The sequence below is a fragment of the Heloderma suspectum genome, chromosome 2, assembly GCF_057233095.1.
Source record: "Heloderma suspectum isolate Gila_16-S chromosome 2, 16-S_ref, whole genome shotgun sequence".
NCBI classification, from domain to species: Eukaryota; Metazoa; Chordata; class Lepidosauria; order Squamata; family Helodermatidae; genus Heloderma; species Heloderma suspectum.
The window spans coordinates 150,891,853-150,914,756 of NC_139459.1; positions in this window are offsets into that span (position 1 = coordinate 150,891,853).

Consider the following 22,904-nt stretch of genomic DNA (forward strand, 5'->3'; position numbering starts at 1 on the left):
ACCCTAATTTTCTTGTGCAAGTGAAACATCCCCCCGTCCATACGGTTTAGAAAAAGTCAGTAGGCAAGCCATCCCGATTGCCAACTCAATCTGTTCCACCAAGCTAGCATTCACAGAGGCCCTGGTTGCTGCCTGGGAACCACAGTCTCCCCAACCCAGCCCTCACTTGGGTATTAATCCTAATTTTCCTGTGCGACTGAAACATCCCCTCGTCCATACAGCATACAAAAAGACAGTAGGCAAGCAATCCTGATGGCCCACTCAGTCTGTTTCACCAGGCTCGGCTTCATCGAGGCCATAGTTCCTGCCTGGGAAGCCCAGCCTCCATAACCCTAACCCTAATTTGGGTCTTAAGGCTAATGTACTTCTGCAACGGAAACATCCCCCCATGGACACGATGTACTAAAACGGAGTAGGGAAGCCATCCTGGTGGCCCACTCAAGTCTGTTTCACCAAGCTAGGCTTCACAGAGGGTCTGGTTCCCTGCACGGAAGCCTAGCCTCCCCAACCTTAACCCTAACTAGAGTCTTGGCCCTAATTTTCTTGTGCAACTGAAACATTCCCCCGTCCAAATGGTGTACAAAAAGAAAGTAGGCAAGCTATCCCGATGGCCCACTCAGTCTTTTTCACCAAGCTGGCCTGCACCGAAGCCCAGGATCACGCTTGGGATCCGCAGTCTCCCCAACCCTAACCCTAACTTGAGTTTTTACACAAATTTTCTTGTGCAACTGAAAAGATACCCTGTCCTTACAGTGCACAGAAAGCCAGAAGGAAAGCTATCCCGATGGCCCACTCAGTCTGTTTCACCAAGCTAGGCTACACCGAAGCCCAGGATCCCGCCTGGGAAGCCCAGTCTCCCCAACCCTAACACTAACTTGAGTCTTAACCCTACTTTTCTTGTGCAAGTGAAACATCCCCCCGTCCATACGGTTTAGAAAAAGTCAGTAGGCAAGCCATCCCGATTGCCAACTCAATCTGTTCCACAAAGCTAGCCTTCACAGAGGCCCTGGTTCCTGCCTGGGAAGCCCGGTCTCACCAACCCTAACCCTAACTTGAGTCTTCTTAACCCTAATTTTCTTGTGCAAGTGAAACATCCCCCCGTCCATACGGTTTAGAAAAAGTCAGTAGGCAAGCCATCCCGATTGCCAACTCAATCTGTTCCACCAAGCTAGCCTTCACAGAGGCCCTGGTTCCTGCCTGGGAAGCCCGGTCTCACCAACCCTAACCCTAACTTGAGTCTTCTTAACCCTAATTTTCTTGTGCAAGTGAAACCTCCCCCCGTCCATACGGTTTAGAAAAAGTCAGTAGGCAAGCCATCCCGATTGCCAACTCAATCTGTTCCACCAAGCTAGCCTTCACAGAGGCCCTGGTTCCTGCCTGGGAAGCACAGTCTCCCCAACCCAGACCTACCTTGGGTATTAATCCTAATTTTCCTGTGCAACTGAAACATCCCCTCGTCCATACAGCGTACAAAAAGACAGTAGGCAAGCAATCCTGATGGCCCACTCAGTTTGTTTCACCAGGCTCGGCTTCATCGAGGCCGTAGTTCCTGCCTGGGAAGCCCAGCCTCCATAACCCTAACCCTAATTTGGGTCTTAAGGCTAATGTACTTCTGCAACGGAAACATCCCCCCATGGACACGATGTACTAAAACGGAGTAGGGAAGCCATCCTGGTGGCCCACTCAAGTCTGTTTCACCAAGCTAGGCTTCACAGAGGGTCTGGTTCCCTGCAGGGAAGCCTAGCCTCCCCAACCTTAACCCTAACTAGAGTCTTGGCCCTAATTTTCTTGTGCAACTGAAACATTCCCCCGTCCAAACGGTGTACAAAAAGAAAGTAGGCAAGCTATCCCGATGGCCCACTCAGTCTTTTTCACCAAGCTGGCCTGCACCGAAGCCCAGGATCACGCTTGGGATCCGCAGTCTCCCCAACCCTAACCCTAACTTGAGTTTTTACACAAATTTTCTTGTGCAACTGAAACGATACCCTGTCCTTACAGTGCACAGAAAGCCAGAAGGAAAGCTATCCCGATGGCCCACTCAGTCTGTTTCACCAAGCTAGGCTACACCGAAGCCCAGGATCCCGCCTGGGAAGCCCAGTCTCCCCAACCCTAACCCTAACTTGAGTCTTAACCCTAATTTTCTTGTGCAAGTGAAACATCCCCCCGTCCATACGGTTTAGAAAAAGTCAGTAGGCAAGCCATCCCGATTGCCAACTCAATCTGTTCCACCAAGCTAGCATTCACAGAGGCCCTGGTTCCTGCCTGGGAAGCCCGGTCTCACCAACCCTAACCCTAACTTGAGTCTTCTTAACCCTAATTTTCTTGTGCAAGTGAAACATCCCCCCGTCCATACGGTTTAGAAAAAGTCAGTAGGCAAGCCATCCCGATTGCCAACTCAATCTGTTCCACCAAGCTAGCATTCACAGAGGCCCTGGTTGCTGCCTGGGAACCACAGTCTCCCCAACCCAGCCCTCACTTGGGTATTAATCCTAATTTTCCTGTGCGACTGAAACATCCCCTCGTCCATACAGCGTACAAAAAGACAGTAGGCAAGCAATCCTGATGGCCCACTCAGTTTGTTTCACCAGGCTCGGCTTCATCGAGGCCGTAGTTCCTGCCTGGGAAGCCCTGCCTCCATAACCATAACCCTAATTTGTGTTTTAATGCTAATGTTCTTCTGCAATGGAAACATCCCCCCATGGATACGGTGTACTAAAACGGAGTAGGAAAGCCATCCTGGTGTCCCACTCAAGTCTGTTTCACCAAGCTAGGCTTCACAGAGTGTCTGGTTCCCTCCAGGGAAGCCTAACCTCCCCAACCTTACCCCTAACTAGAGTCTTGGCCCTAATTTTCTTGTGCAACTGAAACATTCCCCCGTCCAAACGGTGTACAAAAAGAAAGTAGGCAAGCTATCCCGATGGCCCACTCAGTCTTTTTCACCAAGCTAGGCTGCACCGAAGCCCAGGATCACGCTTGGGATCCGCAGTCTCCCCAACCCTAACCCTAACTTGAGTTTTTACACAAATTTTCTTGTGCAACTGAAACGATACCCCGTCCTTACAGTGCACAGAAAGCCAGTAGGAAAGCTATCCCGATGGCCCACTCAGTCTGTTTCACCAAGCTAGGCTACACCGAAGCCCAGGATCCCGCCTGGGAAGCCCAGTCTCCCCAACCCTAACCCTAACTTGAGTCTTAACCCTAATTTTCTTGTGCAAGTGAAACATCCCCCCGTCCATACGGTTTAGAAAAAGTCAGTAGGCAAGCCATCCCGATTGCCAACTCAATCTGTTCCACCAAGCTAGCATTCACAGAGGCCCTTGTTCCTGCCTTGGAAGCCCGGTCTCACCAACCCTAACCCTAAGTTGAGTCTTCTTAACCCTAATTTTCTTGTGCAAGTGAAACATCCCCCCGTCCATACGGTTTAGAAAAAGTCAGTAGGCAAGCCATCCCGATTGCCAACTCAATCTGTTCCACCAAGCTAGCATTCACAGAGGCCCTGGTTGCTGCCTGGGAACCACAGTCTCCCCAACCCAGCCCTACCTTGGGTACTAATCCTAATTTTCCTGTGCGACTGAAACATCCCCTCGTCCATACAGCATACAAAAAGACAGTAGGCAAGCAATCCTGATGGCCCACTCAGTCTGTTTCACCAGGCTCGGCTTCATCGAGGACGTAGTTCCTGCCTGGGAAGCCCTGCCTCCATAACCCTAACCCTAATTTGGGTCTTAAGGCTAATGTACTTCTGCAACGGAAACATCCCCCCATGGACACGATGTACTAAAACGGAGTAGGGAAGCCATCCTGGTGGCCCACTCAAGTCTGTTTCACCAAGCTAGGCTTCACAGAGGGTCTGGTTCCCTGCAGGGAAGCCTAGCCTCCACAACCTTAACCCTAACTAGAGTCTTGGCCCTAATTTTCTTGTGCAACTGAAACATTCCCCCGTCCAAACGGTGTACAAAAAGAAAGTAGGCAAGCTATCCCGATGGCCCACTCAGTCTTTTTCACCAAGCTGGCCTGCACCGAAGCCCAGGATAACGCTTGGGATCCGCAGTCTCCCCAACCCTAACCCTAACTTGAGTTTTTACACAAATTTTCTTGTGCAACTGAAACGATACCCTGTCCTTACAGTGCACAGAAAGCCAGAAGGAAAGCTATCCCGATGGCCCACTCAGTCTGTTTCACCAAGCTAGGCTACACCGAAACCCAGATTCCCGCCTGGGAAGCCCAGTCTCCCCAACCCTAACCCTAACTTGAGTCTTAACCCTAATTTTCTTGTGCAAGTGAAACATCCCCCCGTCCATACGGTTTAGAAAAAGGCAGTAGGCAAGCCATCCCGATTGCCAACTCCATCTGTTCCACCAAGCTATCCTTCACAGAGGCCCTGGTTCCTGCCTGGGAAGCCCGGTCTCACCAACCCTAACCCTAACTTCAGTCTTCTTAACCCTAATTTTCTTGTGCAAGTGAAACCTCCCCCCGTCCATACGGTTTAGAAAAAGTCAGTAGGCAAGCCATCCCGATTGCCAACTCAATCTGTTCCACCAAGCTAGCCTTCACAGAGGCCCTGGTTCCTGCCTGGGAAGCACAGTCTCCCCAACCCAGCCCTCACTTGGGTATTAATCCTAATTTTCCTGTGCAACTGAAACATCCCCTCGTCCATACAGCGTACAAAAAGACAGTAGGCAAGCAATCCTGATGGCCCACTCAGTTTGTTTCACCAGGCTCGGCTTCATCAAGGCCGTAGTTCCTGCCTGGGAAGCCCAGCCTCCATAACCCTAACCCTAATTTGGGTCTTAAGGCTAATGTACTTCTGCAACGGAAACATCCCCCCATGGACACGATGTACTAAAACGGAGTAGGGAAGCCATCCTGGTGGCCCACTCAAGTCTGTTTCACCAAGCTAGGCTTCACAGAGGGTCTGGTTCCCTGCAGGGAAGCCTAGCCTCCCCAACCTTAACCCTAACTAGAGTCTTGGCCCTAATTTTCTTGTGCAACTGAAACATTCCCCCGTCCAAACGGTGTACAAAAAGAAAGTAGGCAAGCTATCCCGATGGCCCACTCAGTCTTTTTCACCAAGCTGGCCTGCACCGAAGCCCAGGATCACGCTTGGGATCCGCAGTCTCCCCAACCCTAACCCTAACTTGAGTTTTTACACAAATTTTCTTGTGCAACTGAAACGATACCCTGTCCTTACAGTGCACAGAAAGCCAGAAGGAAAGCTATCCCGATGGCCCACTCAGTCTGTTTCACCAAGCTAGGCTACACCGAAGCCCAGGATCCCGCCTGGGAAGCCCAGTCTCCCCAACCCTAACCCTAACTTGAGTCTTAACCCTAATTTTCTTGTGCAAGTGAAACATCCCCCCGTCCATACGGTTTAGAAAAAGTCAGTAGGCAAGCCATCCCGATTGCCAACTCAATCTGTTCCACCAAGCTAGCATTCACAGAGGCCCTGGTTCCTGCCTGGGAAGCCCGGTCTCACCAACCCTAACCCTAACTTGAGTCTTCTTAACCCTAATTTTCTTGTGCAAGTGAAACCTCCCCCCGTCCATACGGTTTAGAAAAAGTCAGTAGGCAAGCCATCCCGATTGCCAACTCAATCTGTTCCACCAAGCTAGCATTCACAGAGGCCCTGGTTGCTGCCTGGGAACCACAGCCTCCCCAACCCAGCCCTCACTTGGGTATTAATCCTAATTTTCCTGTGCGACTGAAACATCCCCTCGTCCATACAGCATACAAAAAGACAGTAGGCAAGCAATCCTGATGGCCCACTCAGTCTGTTTCACCAGGCTCGGCTTCATCGAGGACGTAGTTCCTGCCTGGGAAGCCCAGCCTCCATAACCCTAACCCTAATTTGGGTCTTAAGGCTAATGTACTTCTGCAACGGAAACATCCCCCCATGGACACGATGTACTAAAACGGAGTAGGGAAGCCATCCTGGTGGCCCACTCAAGTCTGTTTCACCAAGCTAGGCTTCACAGAGGGTCTGGTTCCCTGCAGGGAAGCCTAGCCTCCACAACCTTAACCCTAACTAGAGTCTTGGCCCTAATTTTCTTGTGCAACTGAAACATTCCCCCGTCCAAACGGTGTACAAAAAGAAAGTAGGCAAGCTATCCCGATGGCCCACTCAGTCTTTTTCACCAAGCTGGCCTGCACCGAAGCCCAGGATAACGCTTGGGATCCGCAGTCTCCCCAACCCTAACCCTAACTTGAGTTTTTACACAAATTTTCTTGTGCAACTGAAACGATACCCTGTCCTTACAGTGCACAGAAAGCCAGAAGGAAAGCTATCCCGATGGCCCACTCAGTCTGTTTCACCAAGCTAGGCTACACCGAAACCCAGATTCCCGCCTGGGAAGCCCAGTCTCCCCAACCCTAACCCTAACTTGAGTCTTAACCCTAATTTTCTTGTGCAAGTGAAACATCCCCCCGTCCATACGGTTTAGAAAAAGGCAGTAGGCAAGCCATCCCGATTGCCAACTCCATCTGTTCCACCAAGCTATCCTTCACAGAGGCCCTGGTTCCTGCCTGGGAAGCCCGGTCTCACCAACCCTAACCCTAACTTCAGTCTTCTTAACCCTAATTTTCTTGTGCAAGTGAAACCTCCCCCCGTCCATACGGTTTAGAAAAAGTCAGTAGGCAAGCCATCCCGATTGCCAACTCAATCTGTTCCACCAAGCTAGCCTTCACAGAGGCCCTGGTTCCTGCCTGGGAAGCACAGTCTCCCCAACCCAGCCCTCACTTGGGTATTAATCCTAATTTTCCTGTGCAACTGAAACATCCCCTCGTCCATACAGCGTACAAAAAGACAGTAGGCAAGCAATCCTGATGGCCCACTCAGTTTGTTTCACCAGGCTCGGCTTCATCAAGGCCGTAGTTCCTGCCTGGGAAGCCCAGCCTCCATAACCCTAACCCTAATTTGGGTCTTAAGGCTAATGTACTTCTGCAACGGAAACATCCCCCCATGGACACGATGTACTAAAACGGAGTAGGGAAGCCATCCTGGTGGCCCACTCAAGTCTGTTTCACCAAGCTAGGCTTCACAGAGGGTCTGGTTCCCTGCAGGGAAGCCTAGCCTCCCCAACCTTAACCCTAACTAGAGTCTTGGCCCTAATTTTCTTGTGCAACTGAAACATTCCCCCGTCCAAACGGTGTACAAAAAGAAAGTAGGCAAGCTATCCCGATGGCCCACTCAGTCTTTTTCACCAAGCTGGCCTGCACCGAAGCCCAGGATCACGCTTGGGATCCGCAGTCTCCCCAACCCTAACCCTAACTTGAGTTTTTACACAAATTTTCTTGTGCAACTGAAACGATACCCTGTCCTTACAGTGCACAGAAAGCCAGAAGGAAAGCTATCCCGATGGCCCACTCAGTCTGTTTCACCAAGCTAGGCTACACCGAAGCCCAGGATCCCGCCTGGGAAGCCCAGTCTCCCCAACCCTAACCCTAACTTGAGTCTTAACCCTAATTTTCTTGTGCAAGTGAAACATCCCCCCGTCCATACGGTTTAGAAAAAGTCAGTAGGCAAGCCATCCCGATTGCCAACTCAATCTGTTCCACCAAGCTAGCATTCACAGAGGCCCTGGTTCCTGCCTGGGAAGCCCGGTCTCACCAACCCTAACCCTAACTTGAGTCTTCTTAACCCTAATTTTCTTGTGCAAGTGAAACCTCCCCCCGTCCATACGGTTTAGAAAAAGTCAGTAGGCAAGCCATCCCGATTGCCAACTCAATCTGTTCCACCAAGCTAGCATTCACAGAGGCCCTGGTTGCTGCCTGGGAACCACAGCCTCCCCAACCCAGCCCTCACTTGGGTATTAATCCTAATTTTCCTGTGCGACTGAAACATCCCCTCGTCCATACAGCATACAAAAAGACAGTAGGCAAGCAATCCTGATGGCCCACTCAGTCTGTTTCACCAGGCTCGGCTTCATCGAGGACGTAGTTCCTGCCTGGGAAGCCCAGCCTCCATAACCCTAACCCTAATTTGGGTCTTAAGGCTAATGTACTTCTGCAACGGAAACATCCCCCCATGGACACGATGTACTAAAACGGAGTAGGGAAGCCATCCTGGTGGCCCACTCAAGTCTGTTTCACCAAGCTAGGCTTCACAGAGGGTCTGGTTCCCTGCAGGGAAGCCTAGCCTCCACAACCTTAACCCTAACTAGAGTCTTGGCCCTAATTTTCTTGTGCAACTGAAACATTCCCCCGTCCAAACGGTGTACAAAAAGAAAGTAGGCAAGCTATCCCGATGGCCCACTCAGTCTTTTTCACCAAGCTGGCCTGCACCGAAGCCCAGGATCACGCTTGGGATCCGCAGTCTCCCCAACCCTAACCCTAACTTGAGTTTTTACACAAATTTTCTTGTGCAACTGAAACGATACCCTGTCCTTACAGTGCACAGAAAGCCAGAAGGAAAGCTATCCCGATGGCCCACTCAGTCTGTTTCACCAAGCTAGGCTACACCGAAACCCAGATTCCCGCCTGGGAAGCCCAGTCTCCCCAACCCTAACCCTAACTTGAGTCTTAACCCTAATTTTCTTGTGCAAGTGAAACATCCCCCCGTCCATACGGTTTAGAAAAAGTCAGTAGGCAAGCCATCCCGATTGCCAACTCCATCTGTTCCACCAAGCTATCCTTCACAGAGGCCCTGGTTCCTGCCTGGGAAGCCCGGTCTCACCAACCCTAACCCTAACTTCAGTCTTCTTAACCCTAATTTTCTTGTGCAAGTGAAACCTCCCCCCGTCCATACGGTTTAGAAAAAGTCAGTAGGCAAGCCATCCCGATTGCCAACTCAATCTGTTCCACCAAGCTAGCCTTCACAGAGGCCCTGGTTCCTGCCTGGGAAGCCCGGTCTCACCAACCCTAACCCTAACTTGAGTCTTCTTAACCCTAATTTTCTTGTGCAAGTGAAACCTCCCCCCGTCCATACGGTTTAGAAAAAGTCAGTAGGCAAGCCATCCCGATTGCCAACTCAATCTGTTCCACCAAGCTAGCCTTCACAGAGGCCCTGGTTCCTGCCTGGGAAGCACAGTCTCCCCAACCCAGACCTACCTTGGGTATTAATCCTAATTTTCCTGTGCAACTGAAACATCCCCTCGTCCATACAGCGTACAAAAAGACAGTAGGCAAGCAATCCTGATGGCCCACTCAGTTTGTTTCACCAGGCTCGGCTTCATCGAGGCCGTAGTTCCTGCCTGGGAAGCCCTGCCTCCATAACCATAACCCTAATTTGTGTTTTAATGCTAATGTTCTTCTGCAATGGAAACATCCCCCCATGGATACGGTGTACTAAAACGGAGTAGGAAAGCCATCCTGGTGTCCCACTCAAGTCTGTTTCACCAAGCTAGGCTTCACAGTGTGTCTGGTTCCCTCCAGGGAAGCCTAACCTCCCCAACCTTACCCCTAACTAGAGTCTTGGCCCTAATTTTCTTGTGCAACTGAAACATTCCCCCGTCCAAACGGTGTACAAAAAGAAAGTAGGCAAGCTATCCCGATGGCCCACTCAGTCTTTTTCACCAAGCTAGGCTGCACCGAAGCCCAGGATCACGCTTGGGATCCGCAGTCTCCCCAACCCTAACCCTAACTTGAGTTTTTACACAAATTTTCTTGTGCAACTGAAACGATACCCCGTCCTTACAGTGCACAGAAAGCCAGTAGGAAAGCTATCCCGATGGCCCACTCAGTCTGTTTCACCAAGCTAGGCTACACCGAAGCCCAGGATCCCGCCTGGGAAGCCCAGTCTCCCCAACCCTAACCCTAACTTGAGTCTTAACCCTAATTTTCTTGTGCAAGTGAAACATCCCCCCGTCCATACGGTTTAGAAAAAGTCAGTAGGCAAGCCATCCCGATTGCCAACTCAATCTGTTCCACCAAGCTAGCATTCACAGAGGCCCTGGTTCCTGCCTGGGAAGCCCGGTCTCACCAACCCTAACCCTAACTTGAGTCTTCTTAACCCTAATTTTCTTGTGCAAGTGAAACATCCCCCCGTCCATACGGTTTAGAAAAAGTCAGTAGGCAAGCCATCCCGATTGCCAACTCAATCTGTTCCACCAAGCTAGCATTCACAGAGGCCCTGGTTGCTGCCTGGGAACCACAGTCTCCCCAACCCAGCCCTCACTTGGGTATTAATCCTAATTTTCCTGTGCGACTGAAACATCCCCTCGTCCATACAGCATACAAAAAGACAGTAGGCAAGCAATCCTGATGGCCCACTCAGTCTGTTTCACCAGGCTCGGCTTCATCGAGGCCATAGTTCCTGCCTGGGAAGCCCAGCCTCCATAACCCTAACCCTAATTTGGGTCTTAAGGCTAATGTACTTCTGCAACGGAAACATCCCCCCATGGACACGATGTACTAAAACGGAGTAGGGAAGCCATCCTGGTGGCCCACTCAAGTCTGTTTCACCAAGCTAGGCTTCACAGAGGGTCTGGTTCCCTGCACGGAAGCCTAGCCTCCCCAACCTTAACCCTAACTAGAGTCTTGGCCCTAATTTTCTTGTGCAACTGAAACATTCCCCCGTCCAAATGGTGTACAAAAAGAAAGTAGGCAAGCTATCCCGATGGCCCACTCAGTCTTTTTCACCAAGCTGGCCTGCACCGAAGCCCAGGATCACGCTTGGGATCCGCAGTCTCCCCAACCCTAACCCTAACTTGAGTTTTTACACAAATTTTCTTGTGCAACTGAAAAGATACCCTGTCCTTACAGTGCACAGAAAGCCAGAAGGAAAGCTATCCCGATGGCCCACTCAGTCTGTTTCACCAAGCTAGGCTACACCGAAGCCCAGGATCCCGCCTGGGAAGCCCAGTCTCCCCAACCCTAACCCTAACTTGAGTCTTAACCCTAATTTTCTTGTGCAAGTGAAACATCCCCCCGTCCATACGGTTTAGAAAAAGTCAGTAGGCAAGCCATCCCGATTGCCAACTCAATCTGTTCCACAAAGCTAGCCTTCACAGAGGCCCTGGTTCCTGCCTGGGAAGCCCGGTCTCACCAACCCTAACCCTAACTTGAGTCTTCTTAACCCTAATTTTCTTGTGCAAGTGAAACATCCCCCCGTCCATACGGTTTAGAAAAAGTCAGTAGGCAAGCCATCCCGATTGCCAACTCAATCTGTTCCACCAAGCTAGCCTTCACAGAGGCCCTGGTTCCTGCCTGGGAAGCCCGGTCTCACCAACCCTAACCCTAACTTGAGTCTTCTTAACCCTAATTTTCTTGTGCAAGTGAAACCTCCCCCCGTCCATACGGTTTAGAAAAAGTCAGTAGGCAAGCCATCCCGATTGCCAACTCAATCTGTTCCACCAAGCTAGCCTTCACAGAGGCCCTGGTTCCTGCCTGGGAAGCACAGTCTCCCCAACCCAGACCTACCTTGGGTATTAATCCTAATTTTCCTGTGCAACTGAAACATCCCCTCGTCCATACAGCGTACAAAAAGACAGTAGGCAAGCAATCCTGATGGCCCACTCAGTTTGTTTCACCAGGCTCGGCTTCATCGAGGCCGTAGTTCCTGCCTGGGAAGCCCAGCCTCCATAACCCTAACCCTAATTTGGGTCTTAAGGCTAATGTACTTCTGCAACGGAAACATCCCCCCATGGACACGATGTACTAAAACGGAGTAGGGAAGCCATCCTGGTGGCCCACTCAAGTCTGTTTCACCAAGCTAGGCTTCACAGAGGGTCTGGTTCCCTGCAGGGAAGCCTAGCCTCCCCAACCTTAACCCTAACTAGAGTCTTGGCCCTAATTTTCTTGTGCAACTGAAACATTCCCCCGTCCAAACGGTGTACAAAAAGAAAGTAGGCAAGCTATCCCGATGGCCCACTCAGTCTTTTTCACCAAGCTGGCCTGCACCGAAGCCCAGGATCACGCTTGGGATCCGCAGTCTCCCCAACCCTAACCCTAACTTGAGTTTTTACACAAATTTTCTTGTGCAACTGAAACGATACCCTGTCCTTACAGTGCACAGAAAGCCAGAAGGAAAGCTATCCCGATGGCCCACTCAGTCTGTTTCACCAAGCTAGGCTACACCGAAGCCCAGGATCCCGCCTGGGAAGCCCAGTCTCCCCAACCCTAACCCTAACTTGAGTCTTAACCCTAATTTTCTTGTGCAAGTGAAACATCCCCCCGTCCATACGGTTTAGAAAAAGTCAGTAGGCAAGCCATCCCGATTGCCAACTCAATCTGTTCCACCAAGCTAGCATTCACAGAGGCCCTGGTTCCTGCCTGGGAAGCCCGGTCTCAACAACCCTAACCCTAACTTGAGTCTTCTTAACCCTAATTTTCTTGTGCAAGTGAAACCTCCCCCCGTCCATACGGTTTAGAAAAAGTCAGTAGGCAAGCCATCCCGATTGCCAACTCAATCTGTTCCACCAAGCTAGCATTCACAGAGGCCCTGGTTGCTGCCTGGGAACCACAGCCTCCCCAACCGAGCCCTCACTTGGGTATTAATCCTAATTTTCCTGTGCGACTGAAACATCCCCTCGTCCATACAGCGTACAAAAAGACAGTAGGCAAGCAATCCTGATGGCCCACTCAGTTTGTTTCACCAGGCTCGGCTTCATCGAGGCCGTAGTTCCTGCCTGGGAAGCCCTGCCTCCATAACCATAACCCTAATTTGTGTTTTAATGCTAATGTTCTTCTGCAATGGAAACATCCCCCCATGGATACGGTGTACTAAAACGGAGTAGGAAAGCCATCCTGGTGTCCCACTCAAGTCTGTTTCACCAAGCTAGGCTTCACAGAGTGTCTGGTTCCCTCCAGGGAAGCCTAACCTCCCCAACCTTACCCCTAACTAGAGTCTTGGCCCTAATTTTCTTGTGCAACTGAAACATTCCCCCGTCCAAACGGTGTACAAAAAGAAAGTAGGCAAGCTATCCCGATGGCCCACTCAGTCTTTTTCACCAAGCTAGGCTGCACCGAAGCCCAGGATCACGCTTGGGATCCGCAGTCTCCCCAACCCTAACCCTAACTTGAGTTTTTACACAAATTTTCTTGTGCAACTGAAACGATACCCCGTCCTTACAGTGCACAGAAAGCCAGTAGGAAAGCTATCCCGATGGCCCACTCAGTCTGTTTCACCAAGCTAGGCTACACCGAAGCCCAGGATCCCGCCTGGGAAGCCCAGTCTCCCCAACCCTAACCCTAACTTGAGTCTTAACCCTAATTTTCTTGTGCAAGTGAAACATCCCCCCGTCCATACGGTTTAGAAAAAGTCAGTAGGCAAGCCATCCCGATTGCCAACTCAATCTGTTCCACCAAGCTAGCATTCACAGAGGCCCTTGTTCCTGCCTTGGAAGCCCGGTCTCACCAACCCTAACCCTAAGTTGAGTCTTCTTAACCCTAATTTTCTTGTGCAAGTGAAACATCCCCCCGTCCATACGGTTTAGAAAAAGTCAGTAGGCAAGCCATCCCGATTGCCAACTCAATCTGTTCCACCAAGCTAGCATTCACAGAGGCCCTGGTTGCTGCCTGGGAACCACAGTCTCCCCAACCCAGCCCTACCTTGGGTATTAATCCTAATTTTCCTGTGCGACTGAAACATCCCCTCGTCCATACAGCATACAAAAAGACAGTAGGCAAGCAATCCTGATGGCCCACTCAGTCTGTTTCACCAGGCTCGGCTTCATCGAGGCCGTAGTTCCTGCCTGGGAAGCCCAGCCTCCATAACCCTAACCCTAATTTGGGTCTTAAGGCTAATGTACTTCTGCAACGGAAACATCCCCCCATGGACACGATGTACTAAAACGGAGTAGGGAAGCCATCCTGGTGGCCCACTCAAGTCTGTTTCACCAAGCTAGGCTTCACAGAGGGTCTGGTTCCCTGCAGGGAAGCCTAGCCTCCACAACCTTAACCCTAACTAGAGTCTTGGCCCTAATTTTCTTGTGCAACTGAAACATTCCCCCGTCCAAACGGTGTACAAAAAGAAAGTAGGCAAGCTATCCCGATGGCCCACTCAGTCTTTTTCACCAAGCTGGCCTGCACCGAAGCCCAGGATCACGCTTGGGATCCGCAGTCTCCCCAACCCTAACCCTAACTTGAGTTTTTACACAAATTTTCTTGTGCAACTGAAACGATACCCTGTCCTTACAGTGCACAGAAAGCCAGAAGGAAAGCTATCCCGATGGCCCACTCAGTCTGTTTCACCAAGCTAGGCTACACCGAAACCCAGATTCCCGCCTGGGAAGCCCAGTCTCCCCAACCCTAACCCTAACTTGAGTCTTAACCCTAATTTTCTTGTGCAAGTGAAACATCCCCCCGTCCATACGGTTTAGAAAAAGTCAGTAGGCAAGCCATCCCGATTGCCAACTCCATCTGTTCCACCAAGCTATCCTTCACAGAGGCCCTGGTTCCTGCCTGGGAAGCCCGGTCTCACCAACCCTAACCCTAACTTCAGTCTTCTTAACCCTAATTTTCTTGTGCAAGTGAAACCTCCCCCCGTCCATACGGTTTAGAAAAAGTCAGTAGGCAAGCCATCCCGATTGCCAACTCAATCTGTTCCACCAAGCTAGCCTTCACAGAGGCCCTGGTTCCTGCCTGGGAAGCACAGTCTCCCCAACCCAGCCCTCACTTGGGTATTAATCCTAATTTTCCTGTGCAACTGAAACATCCCCTCGTCCATACAGCATACAAAAAGACAGTAGGCAAGCAATCCTGATGGCCCACTCAGTCTGTTTCACCAGGCTCGGCTTCATCGAGGACGTAGTTCCTGCCTGGGAAGCCCAGCCTCCATAACCCTAACCCTAATTTGGGTCTTAAGGCTAATGTACTTCTGCAACGGAAACATCCCCCCATGGACACGATGTACTAAAACGGAGTAGGGAAGCCATCCTGGTGGCCCACTCAAGTCTGTTTCACCAAGCTAGGCTTCACAGAGGGTCTGGTTCCCTGCAGGGAAGCCTAGCCTCCCCAACCTTAACCCTAACTAGAGTCTTGGCCCTAATTTTCTTGTGCAACTGAAACATTCCCCCGTCCAAACGGTGTACAAAAAGAAAGTAGGCAAGCTATCCCGATGGCCCACTCAGTCTTTTTCACCAAGCTGGCCTGCACCGAAGCCCAGGATCACGCTTGGGATCCGCAGTCTCCCCAACCCTAACCCTAACTTGAGTTTTTACACAAATTTTCTTGTGCAACTGAAACGATACCCTGTCCTTACAGTGCACAGAAAGCCAGAAGGAAAGCTATCCCGATGGCCCACTCAGTCTGTTTCACCAAGCTAGGCTACACCGAAGCCCAGGATCCCGCCTGGGAAGCCCAGTCTCCCCAACCCTAACCCTAACTTGAGTCTTAACCCTAATTTTCTTGTGCAAGTGAAACATCCCCCCGTCCATACGGTTTAGAAAAAGTCAGTAGGCAAGCCATCCCGATTGCCAACTCAATCTGTTCCACCAAGCTAGCATTCACAGAGGCCCTGGTTCCTGCCTGGGAAGCCCGGTCTCAACAACCCTAACCCTAACTTGAGTCTTCTTAACCCTAATTTTCTTGTGCAAGTGAAACCTCCCCCCGTCCATACGGTTTAGAAAAAGTCAGTAGGCAAGCCATCCCGATTGCCAACTCAATCTGTTCCACCAAGCTAGCATTCACAGAGGCCCTGGTTGCTGCCTGGGAACCACAGCCTCCCCAACCGAGCCCTCACTTGGGTATTAATCCTAATTTTCCTGTGCGACTGAAACATCCCCTCGTCCATACAGCGTACAAAAAGACAGTAGGCAAGCAATCCTGATGGCCCACTCAGTTTGTTTCACCAGGCTCGGCTTCATCGAGGCCGTAGTTCCTGCCTGGGAAGCCCTGCCTCCATAACCATAACCCTAATTTGTGTTTTAATGCTAATGTTCTTCTGCAATGGAAACATCCCCCCATGGATACGGTGTACTAAAACGGAGTAGGAAAGCCATCCTGGTGTCCCACTCAAGTCTGTTTCACCAAGCTAGGCTTCACAGAGTGTCTGGTTCCCTCCAGGGAAGCCTAACCTCCCCAACCTTACCCCTAACTAGAGTCTTGGCCCTAATTTTCTTGTGCAACTGAAACATTCCCCCGTCCAAACGGTGTACAAAAAGAAAGTAGGCAAGCTATCCCGATGGCCCACTCAGTCTTTTTCACCAAGCTAGGCTGCACCGAAGCCCAGGATCACGCTTGGGATCCGCAGTCTCCCCAACCCTAACCCTAACTTGAGTTTTTACACAAATTTTCTTGTGCAACTGAAACGATACCCCGTCCTTACAGTGCACAGAAAGCCAGTAGGAAAGCTATCCCGATGGCCCACTCAGTCTGTTTCACCAAGCTAGGCTACACCGAAGCCCAGGATCCCGCCTGGGAAGCCCAGTCTCCCCAACCCTAACCCTAACTTGAGTCTTAACCCTAATTTTCTTGTGCAAGTGAAACATCCCCCCGTCCATACGGTTTAGAAAAAGTCAGTAGGCAAGCCATCCCGATTGCCAACTCAATCTGTTCCACCAAGCTAGCATTCACAGAGGCCCTTGTTCCTGCCTTGGAAGCCCGGTCTCACCAACCCTAACCCTAAGTTGAGTCTTCTTAACCCTAATTTTCTTGTGCAAGTGAAACATCCCCCCGTCCATACGGTTTAGAAAAAGTCAGTAGGCAAGCCATCCCGATTGCCAACTCAATCTGTTCCACCAAGCTAGCATTCACAGAGGCCCTGGTTGCTGCCTGGGAACCACAGTCTCCCCAACCCAGCCCTACCTTGGGTATTAATCCTAATTTTCCTGTGCGACTGAAACATCCCCTCGTCCATACAGCATACAAAAAGACAGTAGGCAAGCAATCCTGATGGCCCACTCAGTCTGTTTCACCAGGCTCGGCTTCATCGAGGCCGTAGTTCCTGCCTGGGAAGCCCAGCCTCCATAACCCTAACCCTAATTTGGGTCTTAAGGCTAATGTACTTCTGCAACGGAAACATCCCCCCATGGACACGATGTACTAAAACGGAGTAGGGAAGCCATCCTGGTGGCCCACTCAAGTCTGTTTCACCAAGCTAGGCTTCACAGAGGGTCTGGTTCCCTGCAGGGAAGCCTAGCCTCCACAACCTTAACCCTAACTAGAGTCTTGGCCCTAATTTTCTTGTGCAACTGAAACATTCCCCCGTCCAAACGGTGTACAAAAAGAAAGTAGGCAAGCTATCCCGATGGCCCACTCAGTCTTTTTCACCAAGCTGGCCTGCACCGAAGCCCAGGATCACGCTTGGGATCCGCAGTCTCCCCAACCCTAACCCTAACTTGAGTTTTTACACAAATTTTCTTGTGCAACTGAAACGATACCCTGTCCTTACAGTGCACAGAAAGCCAGAAGGAAAGCTATCCCGATGGCCCACTCAGTCTGTTTCACCAAGCTAGGCTACACCGAAACCCAGATTCCCGCCTGGGAAGCCCAGTCTCCCCAACCCTAACCCTAACTTGAGTCTTAACCCTAATTTTCTTGTGCAAGTGAAACATCCCCCCGTCCATACGGTTTAGAAAAAGTCAGTAGGCAAGCCATCCCGATTGCCAACTCCATCTGTTCCACCAAGCTATCCTTCACAGAGGCCCTGGTTCCTGCCTGGGAAGCCCGGTCTCACCAACCCTAACCCTAACTTCAGTCTTCTTAACCCTAATTTTCTTGTGCAAGTGAAACCTCCCCCCGTCCATACGGTTTAGAAAAAGTCAGTAGGCAAGCCATCCCGATTGCCAACTCAATCTGTTCCACCAAGCTAGCCTTCACAGAGGCCCTGGTTCCTGCCTGGGAAGCACAGTCTCCCCAACCCAGCCCTCACTTGGGTATTAATCCTAATTTTCCTGTGCAACTGAAACATCCCCTCGTCCATACAGCATACAAAAAGACAGTAGGCAAGCAATCCTGATGGCCCACTCAGTCTGTTTCACCAGGCTCGGCTTCATCGAGGACGTAGTTCCTGCCTGGGAAGCCCAGCCTCCATAACCCTAACCCTAATTTGGGTCTTAAGGCTAATGTACTTCTGCAACGGAAACATCCCCCCATGGACACGATGTACTAAAACGGAGTAGGGAAGCCATCCTGGTGGCCCACTCAAGTCTGTTTCACCAAGCTAGGCTTCACAGAGGGTCTGGTTCCCTGCAGGGAAGCCTAGCCTCCACAACCTTAACCCTAACTAGAGTCTTGGCCCTAATTTTCTTGTGCAACTGAAACATTCCCCCGTCCAAACGGTGTACAAAAAGAAAGTAGGCAAGCTATCCCGATGGCCCACTCAGTCTTTTTCACCAAGCTGGCCTGCACCGAAGCCCAGGATCACGCTTGGGATCCGCAGTCTCCCCAACCCTAACCCTAACTTGAGTTTTTACACAAATTTTCTTGTGCAACTGAAATGATACCCTGTCCTTACAGTGCACAGAAAGCCAGAAGGAAAGCTATCCCGATGGCCCACTCAGTCTGTTTCACCAAGCTAGGCTACACCGAAACCCAGATTCCCGCCTGGGAAGCCCAGTCTCCCCAACCCTAACCCTAACTTGAGTCTTAACCCTAATTTTCTTGTGCAAGTGAAACATCCCCCCGTCCATACGGTTTAGAAAAAGGCAGTAGGCAAGCCATCCCGATTGCCAACTCCATCTGTTCCACCAAGCTATCCTTCACAGAGGCCCTGGTTCCTGCCTGGGAAGCCCGGTCTCACCAACCCTAACCCTAACTTCAGTCTTCTTAACCCTAATTTTCTTGTGCAAGTGAAACCTCCCCCCGTCCATACGGTTTAGAAAAAGTCAGTAGGCAAGCCATCCCGATTGCCAACTCAATCTGTTCCACCAAGCTAGCCTTCACAGAGGCCCTGGTTCCTGCCTGGGAAGCACAGTCTCCCCAACCCAGCCCTCACTTGGGTATTAATCCTAATTTTCCTGTGCAACTGAAACATCCCCTCGTCCATACAGCGTACAAAAAGACAGTAGGCAAGCAATCCTGATGGCCCACTCAGTTTGTTTCACCAGGCTCGGCTTCATCGAGGCCGTAGTTCCTGCCTGGGAAGCCCAGCCTCCATAACCCTAACCCTAATTTGGGTCTTAAGGCTAATGTACTTCTGCAACGGAAACATCCCCCCATGGACACGATGTACTAAAACGGAGTAGGGAAGCCATCCTGGTGGCCCACTCAAGTCTGTTTCACCAAGCTAGGCTTCACAGAGGGTCTGGTTCCCTGCAGGGAAGCCTAGCCTCCCCAACCTTAACCCTAACTAGAGTCTTGGCCCTAATTTTCTTGTGCAACTGAAACATTCCCCCGTCCAAACGGTGTACAAAAAGAAAGTAGGCAAGCTATCCCGATGGCCCACTCAGTCTTTTTCACCAAGCTGGCCTGCACCGAAGCCCAGGATCACGCTTGGGATCCGCAGTCTCCCCAACCCTAACCCTAACTTGAGTTTTTACACAAATTTTCTTGTGCAACTGAAACGATACCCTGTCCTTACAGTGCACAGAAAGCCAGAAGGAAAGCTATCCCGATGGCCCACTCAGTCTGTTTCACCAAGCTAGGCTACACCGAAGCCCAGGATCCCGCCTGGGAAGCCCAGTCTCCCCAACCCTAACCCTAACTTGAGTCTTAACCCTAATTTTCTTGTGCAAGTGAAACATCCCCCCGTCCATACGGTTTAGAAAAAGTCAGTAGGCAAGCCATCCCGATTGCCAACTCAATCTGTTCCACCAAGCTAGCATTCACAGAGGCCCTGGTTCCTGCCTGGGAAGCCCAGTCTCACCAACCCTAACCCTAACTTGAGTCTTCTTAACCCTAATTTTCTTGTGCAAGTGAAACCTCCCCCCGTCCATACGGTTTAGAAAAAGTCAGTAGGCAAGCCATCCCGATTGCCAACTCAATCTGTTCCACCAAGCTAGCATTCACAGAGGCCCTGGTTGCTGCCTGGGAACCACAGCCTCCCCAACCCAGCCCTCACTTGGGTATTAATCCTAATTTTCCTGTGCGACTGAAACATCCCCTCGTCCATACAGCATACAAAAAGACAGTAGGCAAGCAATCCTGATGGCCCACTCAGTCTGTTTCACCAGGCTCGGCTTCATCGAGGACGTAGTTCCTGCCTGGGAAGCCCAGCCTCCATAACCCTAACCCTAATTTGGGTCTTAAGGCTAATGTACTTCTGCAACGGAAACATCCCCCCATGGACACGATGTACTAAAACGGAGTAGGGAAGCCATCCTGGTGGCCCACTCAAGTCTGTTTCACCAAGCTAGGCTTCACAGAGGGTCTGGTTCCCTGCAGGGAAGCCTAGCCTCCACAACCTTAACCCTAACTAGAGTCTTGGCCCTAATTTTCTTGTGCAACTGAAACATTCCCCCGTCCAAACGGTGTACAAAAAGAAAGTAGGCAAGCTATCCCGATGGCCCACTCAGTCTTTTTCACCAAGCTGGCCTGCACCGAAGCCCAGGATCACGCTTGGGATCCGCAGTCTCCCCAACCCTAACCCTAACTTGAGTTTTTACACAAATTTTCTTGTGCAACTGAAAAGATACCCTGTCCTTACAGTGCACAGAAAGCCAGAAGGAAAGCTATCCCGATGGCCCACTCAGTCTGTTTCACCAAGCTAGGCTACACCGAAGCCCAGGATCCCGCCTGGGAAGCCCAGTCTCCCCAACCCTAACACTAACTTGAGTCTTAACCCTACTTTTCTTGTGCAAGTGAAACATCCCCCCGTCCATACGGTTTAGAAAAAGTCAGTAGGCAAGCCATCCCGATTGCCAACTCAATCTGTTCCACAAAGCTAGCCTTCACAGAGGCCCTGGTTCCTGCCTGGGAAGCCCGGTCTCACCAACCCTAACCCTAACTTGAGTCTTCTTAACCCTAATTTTCTTGTGCAAGTGAAACATCCCCCCGTCCATACGGTTTAGAAAAAGGCAGTAGGCAAGCCATCCCGATTGCCAACTCCATCTGTTCCACCAAGCTATCCTTCACAGAGGCCCTGGTTCCTGCCTGGGAAGCCCGGTCTCACCAACCCTAACCCTAACTTCAGTCTTCTTAACCCTAATTTTCTTGTGCAAGTGAAACCTCCCCCCGTCCATACGGTTTAGAAAAAGTCAGTAGGCAAGCCATCCCGATTGCCAACTCAATCTGTTCCACCAAGCTAGCCTTCACAGAGGCCCTGGTTCCTGCCTGGGAAGCACAGTCTCCCCAACCCAGACCTACCTTGGGTATTAATCCTAATTTTCCTGTGCAACTGAAACATCCCCTCGTCCATACAGCGTACAAAAAGACAGTAGGCAAGCAATCCTGATGGCCCACTCAGTTTGTTTCACCAGGCTCGGCTTCATCGAGGCCGTAGTTCCTGCCTGGGAAGCCCTGCCTCCATAACCATAACCCTAATTTGTGTTTTAATGCTAATGTTCTTTTGCAATGGAAACATCTCCCCATGGATACGGTGTACTAAAACGGAGTAGGAAAGCCATCCTGGTGTCCCACTCAAGTCTGTTTCACCAAGCTAGGCTTCACAGTGTGTCTGGTTCCCTCCAGGGAAGCCTAACCTCCCCAACCTTACCCCTAACTAGAGTCTTGGCCCTAATTTTCTTGTGCAACTGAAACATTCCCCCGTCCAAACGGTGTACAAAAAGAAAGTAGGCAAGCTATCCCGATGGCCCACTCAGTCTTTTTCACCAAGCTAGGCTTCACCGAAGCCCAGGATCACGCTTGGGATCCGCAGTCTCCCCAACCCTAACCCTAACTTGAGTTTTTACACAAATTTTCTTGTGCAACTGAAACGATACCCCGTCCTTACAGTGCACAGAAAGCCAGTAGGAAAGCTATCCCGATGGCCCACTCAGTCTGTTTCACCAAGCTAGGCTACACCGAAGCCCAGGATCCCGCCTGGGAAGCCCAGTCTCCCCAACCCTAACCCTAACTTGAGTCTTAACCCTAATTTTCTTGTGCAAGTGAAACATCCCCCCGTCCATACGGTTTAGAAAAAGTCAGTAGGCAAGCCATCCCGATTGCCAACTCAATCTGTTCCACCAAGCTAGCATTCACAGAGGCCCTGGTTCCTGCCTGGGAAGCCCGGTCTCACCAACCCTAACCCTAACTTCAGTCTTCTTAACCCTAATTTTCTTGTGCAAGTGAAACATCCCCCCGTCCATACGGTTTAGAAAAAGTCAGTAGGCAAGCCATCCCGATTGCCAACTCAATCTGTTCCACCAAGCTAGCATTCACAGAGGCCCTGGTTGCTGCCTGGGAACCACAGTCTCCCCAACCCAGCCCTCACTTGGGTATTAATCCTAATTTTCCTGTGCGACTGAAACATCCCCTCGTCCATACAGCATACAAAAAGACAGTAGGCAAGCAATCCTGATGGCCCACTCAGTCTGTTTCACCAGGCTCGGCTTCATCGAGGCCATAGTTCCTGCCTGGGAAGCCCAGCCTCCATAACCCTAACCCTAATTTGGGTCTTAAGGCTAATGTACTTCTGCAACGGAAACATCCCCCCATGGACACGATGTACTAAAACGGAGTAGGGAAGCCATCCTGGTGGCCCACTCAAGTCTGTTTCACCAAGCTAGGCTTCACAGAGGGTCTGGTTCCCTGCACGGAAGCCTAGCCTCCCCAACCTTAACCCTAACTAGAGTCTTGGCCCTAATTTTCTTGTGCAACTGAAACATTCCCCCGTCCAAATGGTGTACAAAAAGAAAGTAGGCAAGCTATCCCGATGGCCCACTCAGTCTTTTTCACCAAGCTGGCCTGCACCGAAGCCCAGGATCACGCTTGGGATCCGCAGTCTCCCCAACCCTAACCCTAACTTGAGTTTTTACACAAATTTTCTTGTGCAACTGAAAAGATACCCTGTCCTTACAGTGCACAGAAAGCCAGAAGGAAAGCTATCCCGATGGCCCACTCAGTCTGTTTCACCAAGCTAGGCTACACCGAAGCCCAGGATCCCGCCTGGGAAGCCCAGTCTCCCCAACCCTAACCCTAACTTGAGTCTT